Source organism: Acinonyx jubatus, chromosome C1 (assembly GCF_027475565.1).
Source record: "Acinonyx jubatus isolate Ajub_Pintada_27869175 chromosome C1, VMU_Ajub_asm_v1.0, whole genome shotgun sequence".
In the NCBI taxonomy this organism is placed as follows: domain Eukaryota; kingdom Metazoa; phylum Chordata; class Mammalia; order Carnivora; family Felidae; genus Acinonyx; species Acinonyx jubatus.
In genome coordinates this window covers 127,799,420-127,827,287 of record NC_069381.1, presented here as the reverse complement: position 1 = coordinate 127,827,287, position 27,868 = coordinate 127,799,420, and the positions used below count along the sequence as shown (strand labels likewise).

General features: G+C 38.6%; 1 protein-coding gene and 1 long non-coding RNA gene across 7 annotated transcripts in view; one reads left to right on the top strand and one right to left on the bottom strand.

The window, feature by feature from the left end:
- SPOPL (speckle type BTB/POZ protein like) overlaps positions 1 to 8,370 on the bottom strand; it is an 80,702-nt gene extending 72,332 nt beyond the window's left edge. Inside the window, exons 1-2 of one of the 4 annotated variants that reach the window (XM_027055862.2) lie at positions 3,916 to 4,102; positions 1,478 to 1,558 (exon numbers count right to left, since the gene is read on the bottom strand). The gene's annotated coding sequence lies outside the window, so the exon portion shown is untranslated. Of the gene's footprint in view, positions 1 to 1,477; positions 1,559 to 3,915; positions 4,104 to 8,144 lie in introns of those variants that run through there. The other 3 variants (XM_027055864.2, XM_027055865.2, XM_027055861.2) reach the window with 3 other exon arrangements.
- LOC128314017 (uncharacterized) overlaps positions 4,226 to 27,868 on the top strand; it is a 124,075-nt gene continuing 100,432 nt past the window's right edge. For all 3 annotated transcript variants that reach the window (XR_008295303.1, XR_008295302.1, XR_008295304.1), the window contains exon 1: positions 4,226 to 5,376. This is a non-coding gene — a long non-coding RNA (uncharacterized LOC128314017). The remainder of the gene's footprint in view (positions 5,377 to 27,868) is intronic.

Genomic DNA, 27,868 nt, shown 5'->3' with positions numbered 1-27,868 from the left:
ACTTTCTATCACTGCCATCCTGGCAAAGGTGTGGTTTATAGACCAACACTGGTCCATGAACCATTGTTACTGGTCTGAGACAAGATAAAGACAGAAACTGAGAGAAGTATTTAGAAATATTTATACCAATTTGACACTGCCACAACATTCATTTCTGTGTCATTCATATTCTGTGCCACTAAAGTACCAGTACAGATTAGAAACCAAATCAATCCAAAACAGGTTGTTCTCCACAGATGAGTTTGAGAAGCACTGGCCTAACTGGTCTCCCTGCATTTATGCTTGCCCTTCTCCAATCTGTCCTCCGCAGAGCCGCCAAGTGATATTTTATAGTAAAAACGTAAGTAACTTATTCAGCCTTTTAACATTACCAAGTGGCTTCCCACTGCACTTGGGATTTAAGTACAAAATGCTTAGCAATGATTAACCATTGTGGTATGTTTTACATCACCCAGCTTCACATACTAAGGTCCAGCCCCTACAGGACTTTTCAGTTCTAAAAAGCTGAAATTGCCAACATTACTTGGGTAACTCCAGTTACTCCTTCAGGTTTAGCCTAATAGTCATTTCTTCAGAGAAGCATTCCCTGATACATTAGTGGGTTTTCATTGCTTACAATAACTTTCTTGTGTGGCAGTTATCATAATTGTGATCATTATTTTTGTAATTATCTGTTTAGTTTCTTTATGCCAATAGCTTTTGCTTCCATGAATACAGGTAGACTCCTTCGATTACCTCACCAGAGCCTAGCATGGTGCCTGGCGCAGATCAGTTGTTCAATAACCTTTTCGTAAGTGAATAAAATGCAAGTATCTTCAATATCTAATCATACACAAGATGTGGGATAAGTCTGTGTACCATGTGCTTTACGAAAGTTACAACTCCTTTACTTCCCTAAACAACCTAAAAAGACAGGAAAACCTCACTGCCAAAACCCAGAAAGGTAAAGAACTTTGTGTAAAGTAACCAACAAGGAACTGGAAGATCTGAGAGACAACAAAAGGTAATAGACCACAACAATACCGTCTGGCTTCATTGCTCAGAAAGCTGTATGATTTTGTGGAAGTTAAATAATTTCTTACTTTCTCAGGTTCCTTATTTGTGAAGTGGAGATATAATAAAGCCTTCTTCAAGGGATTGTTAGGAGGTTTAAACAAGACATTAATTTATTCAAAACAGTGCCTGGCACAGGGTTTTATAAGTGTGATTATCATTATCTGTAATATTAGCAGTGCTCTCTTATAAAATAATTTTATCTGTTTACTGGCTTATTGTCTGTCAGTGCCATTCTAAAATAAATTACAAAAAAGCAGAGTTCATATTATTATTTGCTGACGGAGCTCTTCTCAGCCAGGGTTCTCTAAGAATTAAGCCCTACAGAAACTGAGTTAAGTGATTATTTCTTCAGTTCTCGCTCTCAAGGTAGACAGCTAGTACCATCTCAGGTACACAGGAGAGGAGTCAATTCATTACATACCTTGGATGCCTTAGGGCATTAGGGCTTGATATTCTTTGGAACTCTTGGTTCAGAAGGGCTGCTCTTATGTATCCTCAATGCCTGGCATGAAGTAAGTGCTTATTAAATATTTTTAGAATGAATGAATATATACAAAACCAAAGGAAGAGTGCTTAGTACAGAGTAGATGCTGAGTGTCAATTTTATTCCACACCTTCAAAATTCCTATAAACTTCCAAAGTCTTTCTCTAGAGGAGTCATTTTTCTTGAACCAGGGCTTGTATTATTCAAAGTCAAAAATGCAGAATGTAGACAGGAGGAAAGCCAAGAGACAGAGAAACTAGTGTTGACAAAAACGATGTGGAAGATAGGTAGACTCTGGATATGTGGGGAAAAGAGTAGAGGCTATTGTAGGCCAGAGAACAGCATAAGCAAAGGCGCTGTCACTCAAAAGTTTGGAGTACATTTCATTGGTGACACAAAAAATAATTTTAAGCTATATGTGGGCAAACATCTTTATTTTGATAGTTGCATATATCACTATTTATAACAATACTAAACAGTACCTATTTGGATTTTAACTGTGTTGTTACAAAAAAAAGTATCAAGAAAATAATAATGCCCAGGAAGTAAGCAGATAAGACAAAAATTGTCAGGGTTTTAAAGAGTGAGTAAAATCTGGGGAACATCAAGGCATGGTCATGTTAACAAACATAACATCTTAAGAGAGAAAAGCCACTAGTCTTCTGAATGAAGCCAACCTCATGAATAGCAATTCAATATAAAGGACAGATGGGTGTGAACAGTTTTCAGTATTTAATTTGTAGCATACTAAAATTCTTATCAGTAAAATCCTCATTTTCCACCATGATAAACCTGCTATGTATTTCAATTTCATTTATTCTCAAAACAAAGATACCTGAAGCTGGGACTGACCTGCTTGTAGCCTGGTAACTTACCTGAAAATAGGGAGCTAAAATTGCACTTTTCACACCAGAAGGAATTAATTTATACAGTAAAAGAATATGAATCATATCTACATCAAAAAAGGTGTTAGATAAAAAAGAGCAAAAAGCAGCTTTCTATTCCCACCTTCCTTCCCCCAAAATAACCTACCATTAGCCAAACCAAGTTAAGCTAAGAGATGGTAAAGAATATTTACCGTCCCAGGTACTGTTGTATTTTACCTGCATTAAGTTATGCAATTATCACTACCATCTCATCAAGTATATCACTATCCCCATTTTATAGCTGTAAGAATACTGAGGCATAAAGAGATTAAGTAACTTGCCCAAGGCCAGAGCTGGTAAATGGCAAGGCTGGGGTTTAGATCCTGGCAGTTTGGCTACATCTGAGCTTTGAACCATTAGGCACCATTTCTCTCAAGAATAAACAGGATGATAATTTGAAATATTCCACCTTTCCCATTATGGCAGCGGAGATGTAATTTCCCAAAGTATAAACCTTTTATTACTTAAATTTTCTAAGAGACAGTGGATTCTGAAGCTGCAAGGAAAAATCGGGAAGACAAGTACTATAAAGGATATCTAGGCCCAAGATTATTCAAATATAGACAAAGAACCAAAACCCTAAAAAGTATGGCTGAATGACACAATTCACAGAGAAAAAAGCCAAAAGTTAGGCCAAGCAAAAGGTGAATCTTATGTGTACCGAATCTACTGCTCTGAAGGAGAAAACTCGATCATTCCCTTCCCTTTATTCAGCACACATAGGCTCAAGAGGAAGAAGAGTTAACAGAAAGGATAGCACAAGGGAATAAAAGGGGAAAGTGAAGACTTGGACCCTGAATCACAGAGTTAGCTTAATGTAACCTGGTGAACCTGAAAGAGAATCTGTGACACGGCAATGTGTGCTTGGAGGGAGAGGTAGGTTGCATGAACACCGCAGTAAACACTGAATGGTCTGGCTGGAGAGCGGAGAATTTACCCTAAAATGGGCTTAATGGGAATAACTTCACACATACATATGTTTCGGATGAGAGGTGTGGGTGAGGACGCTGGGGGGTGGGGTGGGGTTGGGGCTTCCCTCTCTGGGCTGTACTCCCGGTGGGGAAAACAAAAGGGCGGGAGTGGAGGTATACAGGTATAGAGGAGGCCGACTGGAGAAGGAAAGGGGCGAGGCTTGTGGAGGAAAGTCTAGGGGATCCTGGTAGGCGGAGGCTGGGAAATCGATGGGGAGGCGGGGGATCGCCAGGGGAAGCAGAGACTAGCGAGGGGGAGGACGGGCCCGGAGGGCGGAGGGTGGGGCTGGGGCGGAAGGCAGCCCCGAGAAAGGGAAGGCACGCCGCCGGAGCAGGGGTCCCGGGCCAAAAGGGATGGGGGCGCAGTGAGTGAGAAGAAAGCCGCCTCGCTCCAGCGCAGACGAGTGGGAGGGGTGAGGGGTTGGAGGAGCAGGCGACTAAGGTGCGGCGGGGACCTCGGAGGGGGAGGGGCACCTACCCTGACGTGCGGGGCGGCGGCGGGCAGTCCCGGCAGCGGCTCCTCTCCCGCTGAGGCGGCTGCTGCGGCGGCGGCGGCAGCGAAGGTGATGGCGGCGAGTCCCTGTGGCGGCCGCCTCCACCGAGCCGCATCCCTCCTCCCCGGCCCGCCCTGCTTCCCTATCTCCCGCTCCTAAACTTCTTCCCCGGGATAAACAAACCCGCCGCCAGGGGCGGCCGCCTCCGCTGCTCCCGCGCCCGCGCAGCCCCCCCCCCTTCCCGGCCCCGGGCCCGTCCGGGCTCCGGCTTCCGAGTTGCGACTCCAGCCCCAGCCCCAGCCTGCGAGGGCGCGTGCGCGCGGCGGCGGCGTGGGCTCGCAAGGCTCTTCCTCCCTCCCTCCCGCGCCGGGCACTTCCGGGCCGGCCCGGATCCGTCGCCGGGTTTTGGAAGCCACCGCCGCTCCCTGCGCCAGGCGCCGGGCTCTCAGCAGGGCGAGTCCGCCCACCGGCCGCTGTGGAGAGGATGAGTTACCTCGCCTGGCGGGGATCTCCTTCGACCCAGCCTTAAACTTTCCTTACCTAAAAAGTCCACTGATAACGCCTCTTAAATCGAGAGACGTAGGGTGCGAAAGGAGGCCAACTGTTTCTCCGTACGATTTCCTTGAGGTTGTAGCAGACTAGAAAGCCAATATGCAACTTTTACTGAACCCTTGTTGCGAGCCCGTAACTATGTGAAGGGATAGAACAAAAACAGCAGTGTACGTCTCCAGCTAGAAATACAGACAACTCCGGGTAGGCAAATGAAGTGCCACAGTGGAACGGTTTTCGGTTAGAGAAGATGAGCCTCAAAAGGAAGTCTCAGGCCTAGGAAGGGAGGGGGTCCGCCGAGAGGCAGCCGAGGTTGCTTGCAAAGCACTGAACAGGTGGCATCCCATGACTGACGTGGGTAAATTATGCTGTATCTAAGCAAATGTCTGAAGAGATGAGGAGACTGCCTTATGGAGTTTAAAGAAAGGTGAAAACAGAACGTCATTCAGCATTCGTGAGAGAAAACTTGTAGCTGCCAAGAATATTCTCCTTTAAAGAGGTTTGAGGGACCAAAGCAGGCACGAATATCATTGAAGGACCCCCGCCCCCATTCCTTTCACTTTAACTGCGCATCCGTGAACTGTTTACCTCCTTTCCCCCCAAAAAAGAGAGGTGGAAGAAAAACATTATTTTGAGCACTGTAATCAAAGACCTGTACGATCTTTTTAAATCCTCTCAACTTCATTGCAGTTCCATGGTGGAGATTATTCCCACCTTACAGATAAAGCAACTGAGGATCAGAAGTAATAAGTAACTCATTGAAGGGTGAGTGGAGTTTGAATACTGGGAAAGCAGATTTCCCTCCCTTCAAATTAATACTACTTTACCTTATTCAACGTATTTAACACCCAAAACGTGTGGGATACAACCAGCATCAAAGATTTTCAGAAAAAAAGGTAAGATCAGCATAACCATAAAATTCAAAATTGACTTAGCCAAAAGTTAAAAAGCAGAAGTCGAAGTGACCGTTATTATGCTAGGGACTGGCAGGGAGAGGAAATATTAGTGAAAAAGTTCACGTCCAAACATAAAGAAAAAAGTTAAAACTAGTTGCTGTATTCTTGTAGGTCTCTGTTAACTTTATGATATGTGACAGTGAAAATTATGTATAATTTTTGCCCAGGCCTTATAGCTCTTTCAACCCCTTAAGATTCTGTCACACCCTCTCTTCCTCTGATCACTCGTTGTTAGGCACTAATACATGTAATATACTCAATCAATCAAATTATAGTAAATCCTTGAGGTAGATTTTCATTTGGGAATTAAGAAACGAGTGGGTACTTGGCTTACCCTTGACACTTGACTGGGTTCTAGTTAGGGGTGATTTTACTATAAGGATGTCAAATAGCTCCTCACAGTATTCTCATAGAGTCCTTTCCCTAGGCTTGATCTCTGTGTAGTGTTATGACATACCATTCTTTTTCTTGGTGACTTCAGCCTCTGATAAAGAATAAATATGGCTTGTAACTAATGCTAATAATAAAACTGTGATGGTTTGGCAAAGTAAAAGATGGCTCTACGGTCAATAAGCTTGGATTAAAGGTTGTTCTGTAGTACCAATTCCCTAAAGAACTACCTTTCTTGATTTGATTTCAAAGTTATTGGATACCTATTGAAAAACTACACTATTCTAGGCTATAGTTTATTGCCGCCATAAGTGGTTTTTATACAGGTAAGTAACAGTTTTATCACTAGTATAGAGCATAGTATGCTTCCACCGGTCATTTATCAGGTTTGCATTGCTTGAGGCATTAACCATTAGGGTCATCCAATTCCTTAGACAACAGGAAACTTTTGGTACTCATTTTTCTGTTCATTGTCAGTTTTCTATAGAAAACCATCCAGGTTCCTCAGTGGACAACTTAGAAGTTCTACTTATTGTAATTAATAGGTTGGCAGTTAGTAAAGATCAGGAGAATCATTTTCTGAGCTTCATGAGCACAGATCAGAACTTGCCTGTGGATCTTCTTGACCCAACTCTATGGGGCTCATCTGAAGAGCCAACCAAGCATCCCACTTTGATAGTTTAGTGACTGCAGCATTTTATTCCTCTTTTGTAAATTCAGAGATGCTCCCATTTCATGACTGGGTAACCATACAATGGACTGACCACTGCCTTCCATACTACCACCTGTTTTGTACTACCATTTTCCAATTCTAGCTGTTAAAAACTAAAGCATGCAGTGGCAAACAGTTTGCAAATTCATTACTATATTGGGTTTAGAGTCCAGACAGTAGTAACATGCTTTTTAGCAAACACAATATAATTCATGAATCCTAAGTGAGGTACTCTCTGTGCTTCCCTGGACATTTTGCAATTGCCCTTACCCTTCCTAAAGTGGTCCACCAAACTCTTCTCTCCTAGTGAGCTGGCTTCCCCATATTTTTCTAACTATTATCCCCTCCTATCTTGAATTTTCTTCAAGGGAACCAAACTCATGCCTTACTTTCATAAACTAACACTTGTGATCAAACATTTAACATAACATGTAGCTTTTGGAATTTATTTTGAAAGAAAAGAACTTGGTTGTTCATTATTTATTACTGTTATAAACTTTAGCTTCTTTATTTGAAAGAAAACACTAAAGCTCTTGTTTAATAACTTGTGAGTTATTTTACATGTAATTTCATTTTCTCTCACCATGTCTCCATTTCTTTGTTTTTTTACCTTGCTTGTGAATTCCTAGTTTTGTAGTACTTTTGCATTATATGATACTCATCTATTAAAGATCTGAAAACTTGGGGTACCTTAGTGGCTCAGTTGGTTAAGCGTCCGACTTCAGCTCAGATCATGATCTCACAGCTCACGAGTTCGAGCCCAGCGTCGGGCTCTGTGCTGACAGCTCAGAGCTGGAGCCTGCTTTAGTTTCTGTGTCTCTCTCTCTCTCTCTCTCTGCCCCTCCCCATGCTCGCTCTGTCCCTCTCTCTCTCTCAAAAATAAGTAAACATTAAAAAAATTTTTTTTGAGGATCCAAAAACTTTAGAATTCTAAATTAATACTTAAAACCCTTGTGTACTGATGCCTATAGCAAGAAAAGATCAGTAAGTTTGATATACTTATTATTGAAAAATCATTCCCAGAAAACTGAGATAGGACCCACCCAGAATTATGAGAACAGGATCATTTTTGTTTAAGTCCTTCCTTGGCACTTTTTTTTTCATGTCCCTAGCCACATTATGTCAAATATTTCAGGATACTCTCTTGTTTCAAATTAAATATGCATTCATGTATTTAATGCTTTGGTCCTTTGGCTAATCTATGAGGTCTCCTATAAGAGATGATTTTTGCTGATTTTCTTCTATCACCATTTGAAGAATAAGGGTTGAGTTGCAGTTCACTGGTTGGCATTGTTATATTTTATAGCCACTCAATTAAATATTAATTTTAATCAGTTTTGAAACATTCTGAGGCTCTTAAAACATTAGTTATCCCTAGATTCTGGATCACTGATACCCAATGAATGAGAAAGAGCAATACTGTACCTCTACCTAGGCAATAAATGGTCTTGGAAAAACCTTGGTTACCCTATATACAAGTTCTCTATTTACAACTATTAATAAGGAGAAAAACAACAAAAATGATCTCTGTGACAGGATTATCCAAAGCTTCTATAGCATCCCTCCAGGCATTCCCTGAGAACTTGCTCTCTTCAAGGTTACTTACAGCTGCTGGAAATCATTTACTGTGCCAGGATCCAGGCGGCTGCTGCTGCCATGATCTAGTAGTCCCTAGTGACCTCTGTCTTCTTCAGCTTGGCTAGCTAAGCTCTTTCTCCTCTGCTGGTGTCCTGGCCCTGCCCCTGCTCTGCTCTCAGGTAACTTGAGAAGTTATGGTTGATTCTGGACCTTGGAAATAGTCCCAAGGGAAGCCTAGAGCTCTCCACTGTGCTCTCCAGCTAGAGGTCACCAGCCTCTGCAGCAGCCTCAAATGGCTCTAGAAGTACAGCTACTCAGTCTCCTCCTCTTTTATCTCTGCTCAGTCATCACAATGTCTCCAGGTCAGGGTCTTTGGTCCCCTCCCAGAGAGACACACCCTTCTGCCTATCAGGGCAATTTATGGCTGGGGGAGTTTACTTAAACATCTGCCCCTGCAAATCCCATTGGATGGTTCCCTGTCTAGCTTTGTCCTTGAAAATTGGGATCACTTCAGTTTACTCCCCTCTGACCATGACTTAAACAACAGCTCCATGGCCATTTTCTCTGGGGCCCTGCCTCCAGAATAATCTCCAATGACCTCCTGTTTCACTCAAAGCCACCACTCCTCTCAAGGGGCCCTGCTCCCAAACCCCTGATCTAGTAGTCCCAGAGGTCCCATTGCATGAGCTCCAGGAATGTTCCTAGGATTGCCCAGTAGCCAATCACGCTAGGTGAACCTGGGAGCCTTGGAACCTCTGTGCACCCAGTGTTCCTTGACTCACTGATTTTCACTGCTTCGCTGCTTTAGAAGGACTGAGTTCTCGGCTCAGTCCTCTCTTCCCTTCTGCCACCTACCCCCTTTAGAAACTAAGACCTGCTATCTAGCTGTTACCAATTCTGCATTCATACCCCTCCATAACATCAAGTGGCCACCTACCTCCAGATGGTTCTGCTAGTCAGAGCCCTCTGCTGCCAGCCTGCCTGCCAGTTTGGAAACCCTGGTTTGGCCATTTCCAAAATTAGAAACGAGACTGTGCCATCTTCAGGGACACTGCTGCACCTCCCAGCACCCGGTCAAACCCAACCTCCGCATCTGTCTCAGACACCCTTCCCCAAGCTTCCCTTTTCTCCCCACCCCCACATTTTTGGGCTTCGTGATTTGGGTTTCTGCCTTCCTCTCCTTGCCTGCCCATCCTTACTGAATTTCTAACACATTCTTGACCTTCCCTGCCTGAACTATGCCAGGCTAAAGATGGACCAACTCAAGGGCTACATAATCCCTGGAAATTCTTTTAGAGGCCTTATCCCACATCCTGTCAAACACGAAAATATAACCATACCCCACATGAAAAATACAATGTCTGGTTATGCAAAATGAAAGAGATTCATATAATTTTCCTCTTGAAATATTTATTAATGTCATTTAGCATTTTTCTGCATATTTTAGAGCCAAGACATTTTCTTTTCCTGCACTCAATCTTATAAAACCTGGAAAAGCTTACAGGCTCTGGGGGCTGTGCCTTTATTTAGTGAGAACCCAAACTTTAAAAGGATTTAAAAAATGGCTCTGGAAGGGAAGGACATAAGCACTTCCACACTTGATTCAGGTTCAAGCCCTCCCCTCTACTTCCTGTCATCACTTTTTTTTTTTTAATTTTTTTTTTCAATGTTTTTAATTTATTTTTGGGACAGAGAGAGACAGAGCATGAACGGGGGAGGGGCAGAGAGAGAGGGAGACACAGAATCGGAAACAGGCTCTAGGCTCCGAGCCATCAGCCCAGAGCCCGACGCGGGGCTCGAACTCACGGACCGCGAGATGGTGACCTGGCTGAAGTCGGACGCTTAACTGACTGCGCCACCCAGGCGCCCCATTTTTTTTTTTTTTTAATTTTTTTTTCAACGTTTTTTATTTATTTTTGGGACAGAGACAGAGCGTGAACGGGGGAGGGGCAGAGAGAGAGGGAGACACAGAATCGGAAACAGGCTCCAGGCTCGGAGCCATCAGCCCAGAGCCCGACTACTTCCTGTCATCACTTAACTCTTTTTCTTTTCCAGTTTTTAATAGCTGGGCTTCTCTGTTTGATCCCCTGTCTCAGTCATTCACGTTTTATTCACTCTGTTCACACAGACACTCCTTTTATTACAAATGCCAGCCGGCCTGCTGGGATTTCACAGCATCACAAGACCCTGGATTTGTTTCATAGTGCTCCTTCTACCACTGTGGGCCCACCATTACTATCTTAAAGCCCCCGGCCCCCAGGAGACCACAGCTTTGGATTAGGCATTTGTTTGCTTGACCCTGTAGCTATGATGATGTTGCACATCGGACTCTCGTAAGTCTGCAGCTGCATCCAGCTCTCTGGTGGCTCCTCCATTCAAAGTGACAGGTCCAGTACTGCATTTTAGATGCTACAGTCTTACCCTGTGTGCTGGGACTGACCAGTGAGGCCCACTTGTATCTGAGGCAGGATAGCTACCAGAAATCATCTTCACATTTTTATATTTAAGTGCCTTGTTCACATTTATCTACTTTAGGTATCTCCTTCCCTGGAGGCCTTTTATGCCTCAGTTACAAACAGCATTACTGCTATACTTTTCTGGAGGTTTTGGTGATCACCCACTATTGCAGATGGAGAGTATATATAAGAAACCAAATGTCCCCAGTAATTATCCTAGATTATGTCTCTTCTAAATATTAAGCATTACTTAACTGAAATAGCCACTAGAAGTTTGGCTTTTACTTTCTATGATACCTTGTTTTTTTGGTAGTGATTCTACAATTTCAGTATACTTCTTAAAATCAAATTATGCATATTCAGTGCACATAGTGAACCAGTTAAGGAGAGTCTACAACAATACATTATTGCCTCTTTAGTCTACTTTCTCAGTTTTGTTTTTTTCCCAGAAAGAAAATTAGGCTGGCCTTTTAAAAATTGTGTTCTGCTGTAGTCTATGAATTTGAGAGGAAAAGGTGACAAATATTTTCATTTTCATGTTATCAACAGCTCAGCAAGAAATTGCTTCTACTTTGAATATAGAGCCTACTGTGTGCAAAAGAGATGTGACAAAATCCAAGTGTCCTTTCTGAACACCTATTAGAGCTGGGTTGTTTGTTTCTTTTTTGTTTGTTTGTTTCTATTTTTTATTTCTCTCAGTTGTAATTACTTAGGTCTAGATATTTACACAAAATGTTTTTGTGCTTCATCTGTCAAATTCCTTTTCTGAGTTTGAATTTTAGTGTACTTATTTGTTTGGTCCAGGGTAAATCTAAGATGTTTTTCTTACCTTGAAGGAAAAGGTGATTTAGTACTGGAATGTTTACTTGATGTCTTGATCTAATTTGTGGTATCCTCGCATTGGCAAAATGCCCACAGGCCAATGTGATGGTTCTGAGCTTGTTTCCTTCAGATCCTTCCCTTGCTTTTCTCTGCTCCAAATCTTAGTCAGTTCCAGGTTGTTTCCCAAGCCCTTGTGTCAGCTGACTACCTGTTGGGTTAAGCCAGGAACCTACTATCAGGAACCTCGAGGGTGGGAGGAAGGAAGAAACCAGTGTATTTCTTCCCTTCTCTTTCTGCCATAGGCATTGTTCCCTGCAACAACTAAGTATCCTCCCACGTCCCATCTCCTGCTGGATAAGTCTACCATGGAATTAGCCTTGGGCCCTGGCAATACCTTTTCCTCTCTCTTGTCTGTTTAAAAGTGCTATGGCTTCCTTTGGTTGCTAATCCCTGGATTCTCAGTTTTTCCATCACCTATACAATAAGATTCCTTGTATCAGATTCTCTGTTTGAAGTAATGAATGTGGTTTCTTTTTTTCTGGTTGGACTCAGCACATTTATCCATTTTATGTTTTCATAAGAATCTTTTCCCGTTTGTTGGACAAAGAATGATTTTCAGAGAGAAGTAGTAGTCATTTTAAACTTATGGATCTGTCTGTACTTATCCACATGTCTTGAGTAATGTCTTTGTTCTTTCTCCTTATCTCCCATACTTGCTTCCCACTTCCCATAATACCCAACCTATTCCCTTTTCTCTGCCACTTTCCATCCTTAGAGCATATGACATCTATCTTCTGGAGTCATATCACCATGGATGCACAATGATTTGGTTTTTTAATGTTTAAATTCCTTTTTATATAATGTTCTTAAAAAGAATGCCACAGCTGTAGGATACCAAAAAAGGGCACTGGATTTTTCATCCAGAATCTGAATCTGCATGACCTTGCTCGAGTTCCTAAGCCTCTTGTACAATAGGGCCCTTGGTCGTAAAACAGGAAAAATATAACTTCATCAGATCTAAGAGCAAATGAGATTAAAACATATGAAAGGATTTTGTAAAGGATAAAATGCTAAGCAACTGCAAGAGGTTATTTAAAAACAGTAAATAAGACTAGTTATTTTTTCTTAAAACAAATGTAATTTTAAAAGTCAGCAGCAAAGGTATTTCCCATTTGGAATTTATACAGAGTTTAGCGGCATCACATCTAACACATCACTTCTTAATCTTAGTTCTGTTGACATTTGAGACTAGATAATTCTTTATTCTAGGGGGCCATTCTGTACAAGGTAAACTGTTTAGTGGAATCCTTCCGTCTATCTTCTAGATGCCAGTTAGCACCCTTGCCTTCAGTTTTGACAGCCAGAACATCTGTAAACATTGCCAAGTGTCCCCTGGGAGACAAGGTTGAGCAAAAGCACTCCAAATTGAGAACCACTGATGTAACCAAACCTACTTGGAAAAATGTCACCTTGTTTTAAATTTAAGTTGTTAAAAAAATTAATAAAGGAGTTTGGCTTTCTAGAGAAGATTATGGGGAAGGACTTTTTAAAAATGTAGCCATGAGGGGCACCTGGGTGGCTGAATCTGTTAAGCATCCAACTCCAGCTCAGGTCATGATCTCGGGGTTCACAAGTTCAAGTCCAACATCAGGCTCTGTGTTGACAGCTTAGAGCCTGGAGCCTGTTTCAGATTCTGTGTCTCCCTCTCTCTCTTCTCTTTCCCTGCTCACGTTCTGTCTCTCTCTCTCTCTCTCTCTCTTAAAAATAAATAAAACATTAAAGAAAAAATTTTTAAATGTAGCCACAAAGGATAATCTGTCTTAAGAGATCAATAAACCTTGCAGTGAAAGTCAGTTATTGTCACAGCAGTGATGTGTCTCACTAAGTATTTATGTTCGAGAGATTAATCTTCCTGCTTAGTATTGAGGTTGGGCTACCTAACCAAGATGGGCTTTCTTCATACAATTAATTCCTTTTGTTATTTATATTAGTTATTAAAAAAACACACTAATACTTTATATCTGACTATTGTATGTTGGTATCTTTTGATATCCTTTCAGGCATCATTGAATACTAGTAGGAACATATATTTCAGTCATAATATGACTCAGATTTCTGGGTCTGTACTTGTGTAGACTACCTTTAGTAGCAGCAAGAGTTAGAATTTTATGAGCATCATGACGAGGCCATAATCAGTAGAATCCTTCATATTATTATAATTCATAATATGATACTCTTAGCTGCCATTGACTTACCATTGGAGACCAAACCATAGCTATTTAAAATCTAGAAATTATTATTTTGAAAATATTGATTCCAGTTTTCCAAACATGTCTTTTTTAGCTTATATTGTCAGCAGGTTTATTTTTTTTTTAATATATGAGATTTATTGTCAAATTGGTTTCCATATAACACGCAGTGCTCATCCCAAAAGATGTCCTCTTCAACACCCATCACCCACCCTCCCCGCCCTCCCACCCCCCCCATCAGCCCTCAGTTCTCAGTTTTTAAGAGTCTCTGTCAGCAGGTTTCTAAGACCAGTTTCTCATTTCCAACTGTGTCAGTTAGCTTTCTTCCTAGCTTAAGAAAATATTGATCAAACCAGATTGTAGAACAGGAGCAGCAGGTTGTAGTAATAGGGCTACTTTTGCTGAGAAGACAGAAGAGATGTGCTGTCCTTGACATGAGTATATTGCTAAGCTTTGTGGACACATAGCGTCTCCAAGACTGGTAAAAAGGATACTTACTGCTTCAAGACAATTAGATTCATTTCCTCATCTATGATTTACATTCTCCTGGTTAATCTTTCTTTGGGGAACTATGGACTCTTTGAAGGATTTGTCAGCACGAATAATACTGCTATAATTATTAATATTATATATTGTTCTTTTAAGGGTTTTTTTTTCATATAGTATTTCAATAAAAATAGTCTTAATGATTGAGGTAAATAGTAGGGGTTTAGGATGAAGACACTGCAATTAAGTTGGGCCAGAAAGTTAGGGTCCTCTTGTTTGTTGTCCTACTACTGAAGTTAAATGACTAGTTCAGGCCTACCTCCACATTCACTGCCATTTCCCCAGCTAATAACATATTGGGTCTTTAAACTTCCCATCTATCAGACCCCTGTGGAGAAATTGGATGTGTAAAGTGTCAGGATAAAGCTTGGGCTAGGATACCACACCATAAATGAGCATTTCCCAGTGGAATTCTCTTGTTTCTGGAGAAGGAATGTGTTTGTGGTACCAGTGTTTGCTTCATCTGTGTTATGTTTTTTTTTTTTTATGATCTTAGAAACAAAAAACTATGTAAACACACAAATATATATATATATATATATAATATTTATGTATATTTATACATGTATATATATATACACACACACACATATATATATATATAATCTGAGCCAAATTTCCCACCCATTCTCATTATATATAAAGAAATAAAGACATTGATGATAGGCTATTTCAGAGTCCTTCCTGCTACTGCCTTTGCTTCTTAAGAAAAGCTCACAGATGGAGTTACAGAGTCTAGATTCACCTTTCCACCTATAACAACCAAAACAAACAAAAATAAAACAGACAAAATACATTAAACAATGGTTTTAAAGACACTGTGTATCAGGTGTTAAAGGACAGTGATTCTGGAAAGACAAGAAACAAAAGAGATGAGATCCAGTGTTGCCCCAGCATACTGACTTGATATAGTGTTCAGGCCCTGACATATGGAAGGGAAACTGAGGTGAAGCCCAGTTAGGACCATGAATTGAAGAGACAGACATGAGAGTCCAGGGAGATCAGGGTAGTGAGAGTTAATAGGATGAAAGACAAAGAGCAGAGAACTGCACAGAAAGCAAATGTGTGTCAGGTGTAGGGGTACTGGTGTCAAATATTCAGCAAAATCCTGATCAGCACATGCTGTGAGGAAACTACCTGAGGCTCAGGAAAGTATCCTCTAGATGGAATAAAGAGAACCTATGCCTGGAGCACATATAGGGCCAGAAATAGTGCCTGTTCCCTTCAGCCCAAGTAGAAACACTCATAGTTCATAAGGCACTGGGTAGCTTACTCAAAAATGTCTTGCTTCATTAGTGGAGAATAATTAGCTCTAGATTGAAAACTGCTCTCAATCTGTCAAACAAACCATAAAAGCAAAGCCTGAAAGGATATCTGTTTTCAATAACTTAGCATCATTCCTGAATAAAGCTTAAGAAGATTTATGAAAATTCTAAAGTATCCAGCACCCAAGAAAATAAAATCACAAAGTATGCATTTAGTCAAAGACTACCAGGCATGCCAAGACATAGGAAAACAACCCACAGTGAGAATAACCAATTAGTCAAAATTGTCCCCGAATTGACACAGATGGTATAATTCATAGCAATGAACATCAAAACAATTTTTGTGATTATATTCTATATATTTAAAGGGCTAACTAGAAATTAAAAAAAAAACAATCAAATTTCTAGAGATTAAAGCTACAGTGTTTAGGATGGAAAATACACTCAATGGGATTAACAGCAAATTACATATGGCAGAAGATGAGATTAGTGAATTTGAAGGCATAGCAATAAAAACTATCCAGAATGAAACAGAGAAAAAGGACCCTCCCTCCCCAATTAAAGAGTATTGGTGAGTTATGGGACAACTTTAAGTGGCCTAATATGTGGTGTGGGTAATTAGAGTCCCCCACAGGAGAAAGATGGGTACAGACAGAAAAAAATTTTTTTGAAAAAATATGTCAAGAGCCTTTCCAAATTTAATCATTATAAACCCACAAATTCAAGAAGCTCGATGAAACCCAGTTGCAAAAAACATGAAGAAAATTACATCAATGTTTATCATCACCAAATTGTTTAAAAATGGTGATAAAAAAAGGAAAAACCTAAAAGTATCCAAAGATAAAAGACATGTACAAAACAACAGAGAATGAAAAGAGATTTGTTTGTTTGTTTGTTTTAATTGGAAGTAATCCAAGTGAAAACACAGTGGAGTATTATCTTTTAAAGTAATGAAAAAACTTGTCAGCTTAGAATTTTATGTCCTGCTAAAATATTTTTCAACAACAGTGATGTAAAGATATTTTCAGACACATAAAAGCTGGAAGAATTCATCACCAATGGACACATAGTATAAGAAATGTTATAAGAAGTTTTTAAAGCAGAAGGAAAATAATACCAGGTGGAAATATAGATATACACAAGGGAATAAATAACTCCAGAATTGGTGACTACATAGGTAAATACATCAATTGTTTATCTTATTCAAATCCTTTAAAAGATAATTTACTATTTAAACAAACAAAAAATAACACTGTACTGTGGGGTTTATAACATGTATAAGTAAAATGCATGACAACATTAGCATAAAGGTCAGGAGGAGAGAAATTAATGTGTGCTATTATAAAATTAATTTTGAGGAACTTAAGTGTTATACTATCACTTGAACATAGGCTGTAATAAGATAAAGCAATCAATAAAATAACTAAAGTAAAGCATAGTGAAGAGCCCAATAAAGCAGAGAGCAAATTAAAAAAAAAAAAATCCAAAAGATGGTAGAAAAAAAGAAAGGGGGAGCAAAGAACATATTTAACAAAGATAAATAGAAAACAAACCAAACCATATTAATTATCACATTACATGTAAATATTGTAAATATTGCCATTAAAACAGTAAAATTATCAGATTGGATTTAAAAGCAAGATCCAACTGTATGCTGCCTACAAGAAATGCACATCAGGGGTACCTGTGTGGCTCGGTCAGTTGGGCATCTGACTTCAGCCCAGGTCATGATCTCACAGTTTGTGAGTTCAAGCCTGGCATCAGGGTCACTGCTGTCAGTGCAGAGTCCATTTCAGATTCTCTGTCCCCCTGTCTCTGCCCCTCCCCTGCTCAGGCTCTTTCTCTCTGAAAAATGAACATTAAAAAAAAAAAAAAAAAAAGGAAATGCACTTCATACATAAAGACAGAAATATGTTAGAAGGTTAGAAAAAAATATGCTAACATTAGTCACAAGAACACTGAGATGGCTATTAGACAAGAATTTTCAGAACAAGATTATTACCAGGCATAATCCTTCATAATCCTTAAGAAATTATTTTTATGTCTATTGTAAAATTTTCATTTTGTAATGATTATGATGGTCATTTCATAAGGATTAAGTAGTCAATTCATCAAAATAATGTAATCCTAAAGATTTATGCACTTATTAACTGCTTCAAAATACATGAAGTAAAAATTGATAGAACTGCAAGGAGAAATAGACAAATGAACTTGGAGACTTAAATACTCATGACAAACTTGATCTGATTGACCTTTATATAACACTGTACTCAACAGGAGTAGGATACACATTCTTCTCAAGTGCACATGAATCAATTACCAAGATAGATCATACTCTGTGCTATAAAACAAATCTCATTCCAATCATACAGAGTTTGTTGTCTGACCACAGTGGAATTAAACTGAAAATCAATAACATAAGATCCTTGGAAAATTCCTAAATACTTCAAAATTAAATAAAGGAATTTTAAATCATCCATTAATCAAAGAAGTCAAAAGAGAAATTAGAAATTATTTTGAATTGAATGAAAATAGAAACACAAAAGAATCTGTGGGATATTTCCCTTGGAAATTTATACCATCAAACCTGTATTTTAAAAAAATTTTTAAAAGGGAAGGTCTTGAGTCAATGACCTTTCACCATGAGAAACTAACAAAGTAAGGGAAATTAAATCCAAAGTAAACAGTAGGCATAAAATAATACATATCAAAACAGAAATAAAATGTAAAAAATAGAGAAAAATCAATTAAACCAAAAGAGGATTCTTTGAGATCATTAAGACAGATATACCTATAGTTGGACTGATCAGGGAAAAAAGAGAAAAGATGTATAATATCAGCATCAGGAATAAGAGAGGACATCACTACAGAATCTACAGATAGTGAAAGGATAATCATTTTGAAAAATTTTATAACAAAGCCATTTGACAATTTGGATGAAATAGATATATTCGTTAAAAAACGCACTCAGGAAGCTGGAAAAAAATGATATCTGTTAAAGAAATTGGAGAGCTTTCCACCCCCCCTCGAAAAAAACTTTCCATAAAGAAAATTGCAGGCCCACATGGCTTTACAGGTGAATTCTATCAGATTTTTAAGGAAGAAATAATATCAATTGATAGATGAATGGATACACACACACACACACACACACACACACACACACACACACACGCGCGCGCGCACACATCTCCCCACATACTTACAATGGAATATTACTCAGCAATAAGAAAGTATGAAATCTTGCCATTTGCAATGGCTGGATGCAGCTAGAGAGTATTATGCTAAGGGAAATAAATCAGTCAGAAAAAGACAAATACCATTTAATTTCACTCAAATGTGGAATTTAAGAAACAAAACAAATGAGCAAAAGGAGAGAAAAGAGAGAGAGAGATGCATACTAGAAAGCAGAATCAAGTGCAGTGAACAAACTGATGGTTACCAGAAGGGAGGTGGGTGGGGATATGGATTAAACATATGATGAGGATTAAGGAATGCACTTGTGGTGAGTACCAGGATGATAAATTGAAGTGTTGAATTACTATACTATACAACTGAAACAGATATTATATTCTATGTTAAAATTTAAATAAAAACTTAAAAAAAGTTTTAAAAGTATGATTGTTTGGACTAGCATGTTGACAATGGAGGTATAAGTGGTAGTTGAATTCTATATATATTTTTAATGTAGATCCAAATAAATTTCTTACTAAAGTAGATGTGAGCATGATATAAAGAGAAAAATCAAATAATTATACCAGGTGTATGGTGAGCAACTGGAAGGAGGGGAATGCCATTTCCTGAGTAGGGGGAGACAATTGAAGGAGCATGTTTGGGTATGAGATATGAAGTTTGAGCATTTTCAGTTAAAATCATTTATCAGATATCAAGTAGGATCAAGTAGGAGATATAAGTTATGAATTCTGACGAGAGAGCCCAGCTAGAGAAATAAATTCTGGAGTTGTTACTATATATGTGGTATTTAAAGCCATGAAACTAGATAAAGTCACCAATGAAGGCAGCATGGATATAGAAAAGGCTATGGACTGAGCCCTGAGGCCCTCCAATCATTAGAAGTCAGAGGGATAAGGCAGAGCCAATGAGGAAAGCTGTAATAAAATGACCAGTGAAGTAGGACAAAGACCAAATGAGTTCATTATCCCTTTAAGATTGGTTTAATTGCAGTATATTTGAATCTTGCAAGTAATGGCTTAGTGGAAAGGGGAAAATTGATGATGCAGAAGGAGAAATACAAATTGCTGGAGTGATGTTCTTGAATAGGCAAGAATGTATGGGATTAAAATACTAGACAACATATTGGGGTCTAGGTGTGTTATGGGCAGTGACAGTTCATTCTTGGTAACAAAAAGGAAAGCAACATGGCACAGATGCAGAGGTAGATACTGTGGTGGGAATTTCTCAAGGTTCTCTTTTGAAATACAGATAAGATCACTGGAAAAGGGAAGAGAGGTCAAGGAACTGAGAGGCCATGGTAATATAATCACCAAGAATTATGATAGAAGTGTTAGATAGAATGACAATGAACTAGGTGCTAAAATCTTCAAGGAATAAGGAGGAGTCTTCAAGGGAGTACTCCTAGGATGAGAGATACTGGTATTATGGTGGGAAGATCAGATTCAAAGCTGGAGTTTTGGGGGAAGATGGTGGGAAAAATGATCTAGAAGCAATAAAGAGCTGTTAGGAGGACATTTAGCCTACCATCAGGCACAGCGGTTTGAGGCACCTGAAAGAAGTAATTGGCACTACTTGTGAGGGCTATAGCAGAAGCTTTGTTACCAGGGAAGAGATGGGACATATGGAAACATGAATATGCAAAGAATAAGTTTTGGGTTGTCACAATGACTAGCAACTGGAGGGCTATAAAAGTTTATTGTTCAGGGAAGAGGGATGTTAAAAGTCCTAAAAGTAGGGACAGACCTGTGAAACTGTCTATCCAAATGCCAATAGCATCCCCTATTAGGAATATAAAGGTGGAAAGTACATTCAGGAAAGAGCTTGAAGATTCTTAGTTGGGTTCCTCCAGGAAGCAACATTGATTGTGAGTAGTTTATTTCAAGGTGCTGAGAAAACCAGTAAAGGAAGAGGGAAGTTATCCAGAGAAAAGAAGTCAACCACTAGTACACTATTAAACCAGGTATCAGTCAGTACTGCAACTTAACCATATGGGAAGTTAAAAATGAGGATAACTGAGATAGGAACAAAACACACTTCTTACAATTATTCAACGTCAAGGGTGAGAGAGCTGAAGTAAATATACATCAACATCTGAGAGTCCTTGATTAAGGGCTGCAGATCTCAAGAATATGGGCAAAGCACTGACAAGCCTCTGATACAAGGATGTAGAATAAAGGTTTATCTGTAGGATAAATTACATAAGCAGAATTGCAGAGTCTTAGGACAAGTACATTTGTGATTTTGATAGACATCTCCAAATTGTCCATCACCCAGCATATATCAGAAATGTGTGAATGTCTATGTCTTTGGGCCCTCCCCAATCCTATGTTCTGTTAAACTCTTTGCTTTTTGCAAGTCTTCTGGTTAAACAAGTATTTCAGTGTAATTTTAGTTTTCGTTGATCTTACTGGGAGTGAGTTTGGGGAGCTTAACATATTTATAAGCTTTTTTTATTTCCTTTCTGCAAACTGCACATTAGTATTTATTTATTTATTTATTTATTTATTTATTTATTTAGTCTGTCTATCAGTCTTTTTCTTACTGATCTGCAGCCCTTTGTGATATGAGGTGCAAGTATTATTCTAGTTTATTATGTGTCTTTATTGTGAATCCTTATGGAATTCTGTTCATTACTTTGTCTACACTGTTGGTCCAAGCCTCTATCAGCTCCCACCTGGGCTAGAACCCTAGCCTCCTACCAAATTTCTACTTCTACTCCTCCTCCTGGATACTGTTATCCATGTACAAGACAGAGTGGCCTTTGTAAAATATGAATCAGATCATACTACATCCCTACTAAAAATACCCCAATGACTTTTTCTCAGCACACTTAATTCTAAACCCTATGCCATGGCCATCATGACCCTGCATGATTCACACCTTTCCTGCCCCCTTGAACTAATCTTCAGCTCTCTGTGCAGAGAATGACCTTCTTTCAGACCCTGGAACAAGTTGAACTTGTTCATGCTTTATGGCTTTTATGCTTTGTGTTTAATATTTCTTGTGGCTGGAATGTTCTTCCTCCAAACTGCACATGATACTTTCTTCCCCATTTGGCCATCAGCATGCACATCACCCCCTGGGAAGGGCCTACCCTCCCCATCAGAGTCAAAATAACACACACACCCATACCCACACCCCCAGTTTTCAGGTCTCTCTCTGCCTCTTTGTATTATCTTTGTTTTTGTACTGGGCACAATGTCTAGAATACAATAGACTCTTAATACTTTACCCAAAAATATGCCTCAGGATAAAAGGATATTGTCTTACATTCAGATTCTTGTAAGTCGTTCATAATTTAGGGTATTTTCTAAATTGCTTTATTTTGAACACATATTGTATGGGAAATACAATTAAGCTGAAATGACCAAAATCAATGCTAGTTTTAAATGTTCATACAGGTGACTTGACTGAACTATTTTAAAGGTGGGGGGAAGGAGACACAATAATGTAAACAGATTTAGTTTTTTGGGCTGGGGGTTATGACCTTAAAATTACAAAGTTAATCATAGAAACAAGCCTTTCAAATATCAAAAGCAATGTAGGGGAGCAGGTAAAATAGGTGAAGGGGACTAAAAGATACAAACTCCACTTAAAAATAAGTCATGGGGTTGTAATGTATACCATAGGGAATATAGTCAATAATATTGTAACAACTTTGTATGACAGATGGTATCTAGGCTTATGGAGATCATTTCATAATGCATAAAAATACTGAATTGCTATGTACACCTGAAACTAATAGGTATATGTCAATTATAGGTAATTTTTTTTAGAGAGAAAGAGAGACGGCATGAGTGGGGGGTGACAGAGAGACAGAGAGATGTAGGGCTCACTTTCATGACTCTGGGATCATGACCTGAGCCAAAATCAAGAGTCAGATGATCAATAGACTGAGATATCCAAGCACCCCAATTATACATCAGTGTAAAAAAAGGCAATGTAACAAGTGTAAATATCGTGGAAATAGATGAAAAAAAACCTACCCTAACATTACATTAATAGATGCTTGTAGTTTAGAATAAAAATTACAGTTGGTAGCATCATACACATATTTTAAAAATGCTCTCATTCGAGTAATTTTAATAATACTTGAAAAATCATATGCTCTGGGGGCGCCTGGGTAGCTCAGTTGGTTGAGCGTCCGACTTTAGCTCAGGTCGTGCTCTCATAGCCTATGAGTTCCAGCCCTGAGTTGGGCTCTGTGGTGACAGCTCAAAGCCTGGAGCCTACTTCGGATTCTGTGTCTCCCTCTCTCTGTTCCTCCCCCGTTCATGCTCTGTCTCTGTCTCAAAAATAAATATAAACGTTAAAAAAATTTTTAAAAAAAGAAAAATCATATGCTCTGTAAAACCATTAGAAGATGATAAAAGCAGCTTAAATTTCTTGAGTCTCCTTATGAATTCAGCATATTTGCTTGAAGAGCTACCTTGACTCACAACAGATTTATAGCAAACAAGAAATAAAATGTTTTTATTTTTATTAAGCTACTAAGATTTAGGGTTGTGTTTTCGTTGTCTTTTGTTTTGTTTTTTAACCAAAGTATGATGTAGCCTATACTGACAAATACAACTGTCTACAATGTAACCTTGAGTCAACCTAATCATCTAAAAGTAGATTCTCTTGGTTTATATCTCTTCCATCTACCCTACATTCTTTTAGGGACAAAACAATGTATAAAATAATACTTACATAAATAAGTAACTCTGGACATGCTGCCCAGAAATATTCTCACTTATAATTATAAAATTTAAAAACTATTACTTTTTAAAAAATAAAAATAATTCCTTAATTATACCAACCATATAGAGTTTATACTAATTTGTTTTGAAATATCAAAACCATAGTGTTTAAAAAAATCAGTTTGTATATCTTATCTTTTAAATGTCTGCATTTTTGCAAGAAATATAAAGACTGAATATTTTGCAAAAAAATATAAAACTTTTCCTGCTTTCTTCTAAAACATGAAAAGAATATACGTGGTCATCCGTACTTGGAGATAGGAGTATTAATTTACCAAATAGAGGCATTTATCCATACTGTTAATACAAAGAGTCAAATCTCCAGTTTCATCAAATATGCTAAAAACATGTCGTTGAAATATCTGTCTTGATTACTTGAGTAACATTTAATAGCAAGATGTATTTTTAATAGTAAAGTATATTTTCCATATCCCCATTTTCCACTGAATATGAGGATTTCTCAAAGTCTGGCTTGAGACTATCTGTGGAAATACCATTTCCCTCTTCTTGGTGCATGCTGTACAGTAATCTGCTCCCTTGGAAAACCAGAGTTTTGACTAAGCTGTGCTCAGTGGAGAGTGATGGCATTCTCTGGAGCAAGGGTAGCATATTTAAAAGCTCTTCATTCCCATTTGGAAATGTCCAGTCCTATATCCTATATCCACTAATTTTAGACTCATTTACCAAGAGACATAGGGACCACAGTAAATTTCTCACCATTTGCACCAGCATGTGCTACCATATCTTTCTATGATTGTTTCTCTGATTTACAATTCTTCATCCTAGAATTTTATCTCAGACCAGAAATACTCACTATGATATATAGGAATTCTATAATTATATGCATTGGGATGAGAATCTAAATTGCCAATAATGCTTCCTATTATTACTATTTTATTAAAAAGAAAAAATGTGTTTTATTGCCTACAGTATTCTACAAATGCTTCATTTGTTAATTATAGAGTTGTTATTGTGAAGACACTCTTTAATCAACATTATCTAGCTTGGAAACTTCACAGAACTCAATTACTAAGTTTATGTCTATGGCCTGGTTTATAATAATATGGCTTAAATCATCCACGATCCCAAAAGAGAAATAGCATGGTGTGGTGGCAGATCAAGGCCTTCCATAAGAGGCAGATGTATTGAATTCTCATGCCCCCTGAACTGTAGAGACCTCAGCATAACACTGTACTTCACTCCATAAAATGAAGACACAGGCATATGCAGGATAGGGCAAAATGATTTTTTCAGGCCTCTCCTAAGACTAAAACCATTGGCTGACTTAGAATTAGGGTCATATTAAGAACTGAAAGTTGTAAAAATATTTGACATTTTTTGGTGAAGATCTATTTATCCAGGTATAATATGTCTATCTATCCAAAATGCCTAGCTAGCTAGAAAAAATTACCAATCCTTAAAAAAAAAAAGTACCCAAGTTAACAAAAGATCCTAAATTTTGTTGGTAAATACTATTATTCTGGGAAAGAAAGAACAAAAGCCAATGAATGAAAGTTCTGTGAATCAGACAGCTCTTATGAGGAGTGAGTTCATATTTTTCCCTTGCACGTGTCACAGAAGGATGGGTAAGGATTTATTCCAAGTTTCCTGTGGACTAAAAGGAAAGCAGTGGAACTAGACTGCAAAGGAAAGCTTTTTTGGTACTCTAATCTCTTCCCAAAGGAAGTAGAATGACAGCACATTTAGATATAGGAAGGTATTGATTGATAGAACACCTCGCCACCAACACTCTGGGATCAGTTGGGATGGAACAGGAGAAAAAAACAAAACCTTCAGCCTGTTCATTAAAAACATATGTTTGAAATCTCTTTTTGATTTGTGGATTTTCTTGATGACTTTTCCAGACATCTGCTTTTATTTTCCTACAAGTTATTTCAAAGGATAATGAAAGGTGGGTAAAAAAGATTTTTCAGGCTCTATGGGGAAAAAGAAAGTATAGATTATTTTTGTTCTTGCTTTGATCATTCTTTCCATGACTCTCCAGTCAGCTTCATAAACTATTACTGAGATCAAAATATAACAATTTCTGTTATCATTCTGAACAAGTATCTGCCTGAGTAAATGTGCAGAAGTTTCTTTTCATTGGCCTACTCAGGAGCGTAGTTCTTAGAAATATATAACATAGAACTCCCATAACCCTATTCATTAAAAACTGATTTGTCACTGACAAGGGTTCCATGGACTCTCAGCATATATAACAGCTTTGAAATAAGACTCAAGTGTCATTCCTTTTTATGTAGCTACAGATATGTACCTGTTTTCTTTAATGATCTCATTTTCCCTACTTTTGTTGTCCCCAGTTTTTCCAAGCTCGAGATAGTAGTATCTGTCTCATGCTGGACCAGGCTGACCCCAGTTCCACAGCAGAGTCTGACCAGGTCAGGAGGTTAGAGGAGTTTTGTTATATTGATAGAGCCTACAACTATTCTTCCTGGCTTATAATTGGCATGGCCTTTGGAAGCTCTTGGATTGGAGTTTATAAACATTTTGTTGCAGATTTTTTCCTCTTTGTTACCACCATCTCAGTCTAGATTATGCATTTGCTCTGCTTTCCCTGTTGGACTTGATACTCCCTGAGCTGGAGTTCACTTGGTTCTTGCTCCAATTCCTTATTTGGTTTGCATCAAGCTTCTTTTCTGTGGACCCTGGCTCCAGGCAAGAGGCTTCATGTGAAGAGAATTATAATCAATATCAGATGGATTCCTGATGTTGCTCTTTGCCTTACTGATGAGAACCCTTACTTACTCAGCCTTGGGGCTGCCATGTCCTTTGGCTTTGGAACATTTGATTTCCTGGCTACCCCCCGAGAAGTAGTGTCTCAAGATTGCTTGGTATTCTCATGTCCTGTTCCTCAGCCTCAGCTTCTCTTTCCTTGGTTATACATGTTGCTAAGTATGCCTCATGCCTCAATCTGCCCAATTTATGATACTCTGGCATTTGTCTCTACATGAGCATATAAATGCATTTATTTCCAGTACTTTAAGATGAACTCAGTAAAGATTAAGGGCACTGTATCTCTGACTTTTCCTGGAGTCCTCGAATACTAATGTGGAAGAAGGCAGTCCTGAAGCCCTTTGAAGCCCTTGAAACTATTGTTCAATTGACCTTAGAGAATTATAGTTACTGTTTAGAACCTGTCCATCTTCTTCTGGATCTATGATGTGCCTCAGTGACACTTCATATATCTACCTGAGGCTAATAGGAATAACTTCTCATAATTCCATCACTTGATAGTTTTTGGATTCCCCATAACTTCAGAAGGCATTCCTTCTCTTAACAATCCATTCTATATCTAAAGTTGTTTTAAATTTTGTCTTTGACCCAGTTGAGCAAAAAACACGATGCTGATATTTAAATAATGTGTTTTATCTTACAGACTCTGGAAGCTGAGAGATATCAGAGTTGTTACTCTAGCACTGGAATTTTATTCCCCAAAGCACAAGTTTAGTAGTACAGAGTTTCTTCCCATCTATTAAAAGCATTTTTCCACCCACACTTTTTAATTCTCCTTAGTTTCCTAGAAATCTTTCCCTTCTTGGCATCTTTCCCAGATCATTTCTTCAACCCTATTCAGAAATTTTCATTTTCTCTAATATATCAATTCAGAGAAGCATTCATTTTATTCTTGTCCTTTGTAATAGAGACTGAATTCTTCTTCAGAACACAGAACACAAAAGCAATAATAATCTCAGGCAAAAGCATAATTATGACACGTCTAGAGCACTGGAAGAGTCTCATTGGTGTCCCTGCTTCCTGTGGTCACAATGAACCACAAAATTCTGTGGTTCCACCAATAAACAGCCAGACAACTTATTTTTGTCTTGGTCACTAAGAAATCTTCTCATTTTGTTTTAAAACCTGGATTTTGCCTTCCTCTCAGGCTATTAATCACTGCTAATCTGAGACATATTAGTAATTTGCAACTTATGGGTATTCGTTCCTGTTTCCCTAATGGTTATAAGACATCCTATTCAACATGGTCCATAACTATTATTCCGGGGATTTTTAGTCATCATTATCCTGGGATTCTCTTTATCTCTCTAAGTTAAATTCTCTGTTTGCTTGATCCTGGTTTTTCTCTTCTTTGTTGATGAAGTATATTCTCTTTTAGTTGCCTGATAAAGGTTGTATGAGCATATATTACTCAGGGTTCAACCAGGAAAAAACAGAACCAGTAGGAAATATACAATAAGGGATTTATTTCAAGGAACTGACTTACACAATTGTGGGAGCTGATTAGGCAAGTCTGAAATCTGTAGGGTAGGCTGTCAGGAAAGGCAGGCTGGAGGACTCAGAAGTGAGGCTGCAACTGACAGGTGGAATTCTTTTCTTCTTCCAGAAAAACTTCAGTTCTGTTCTAAAAGCCTTTCAACTGATTAAATGAGGCCCATTAGTGTATCTAGAATAATTTCTTTTAATTAAAGTCAACTGATTATATATGTCTATTTTCTCATGC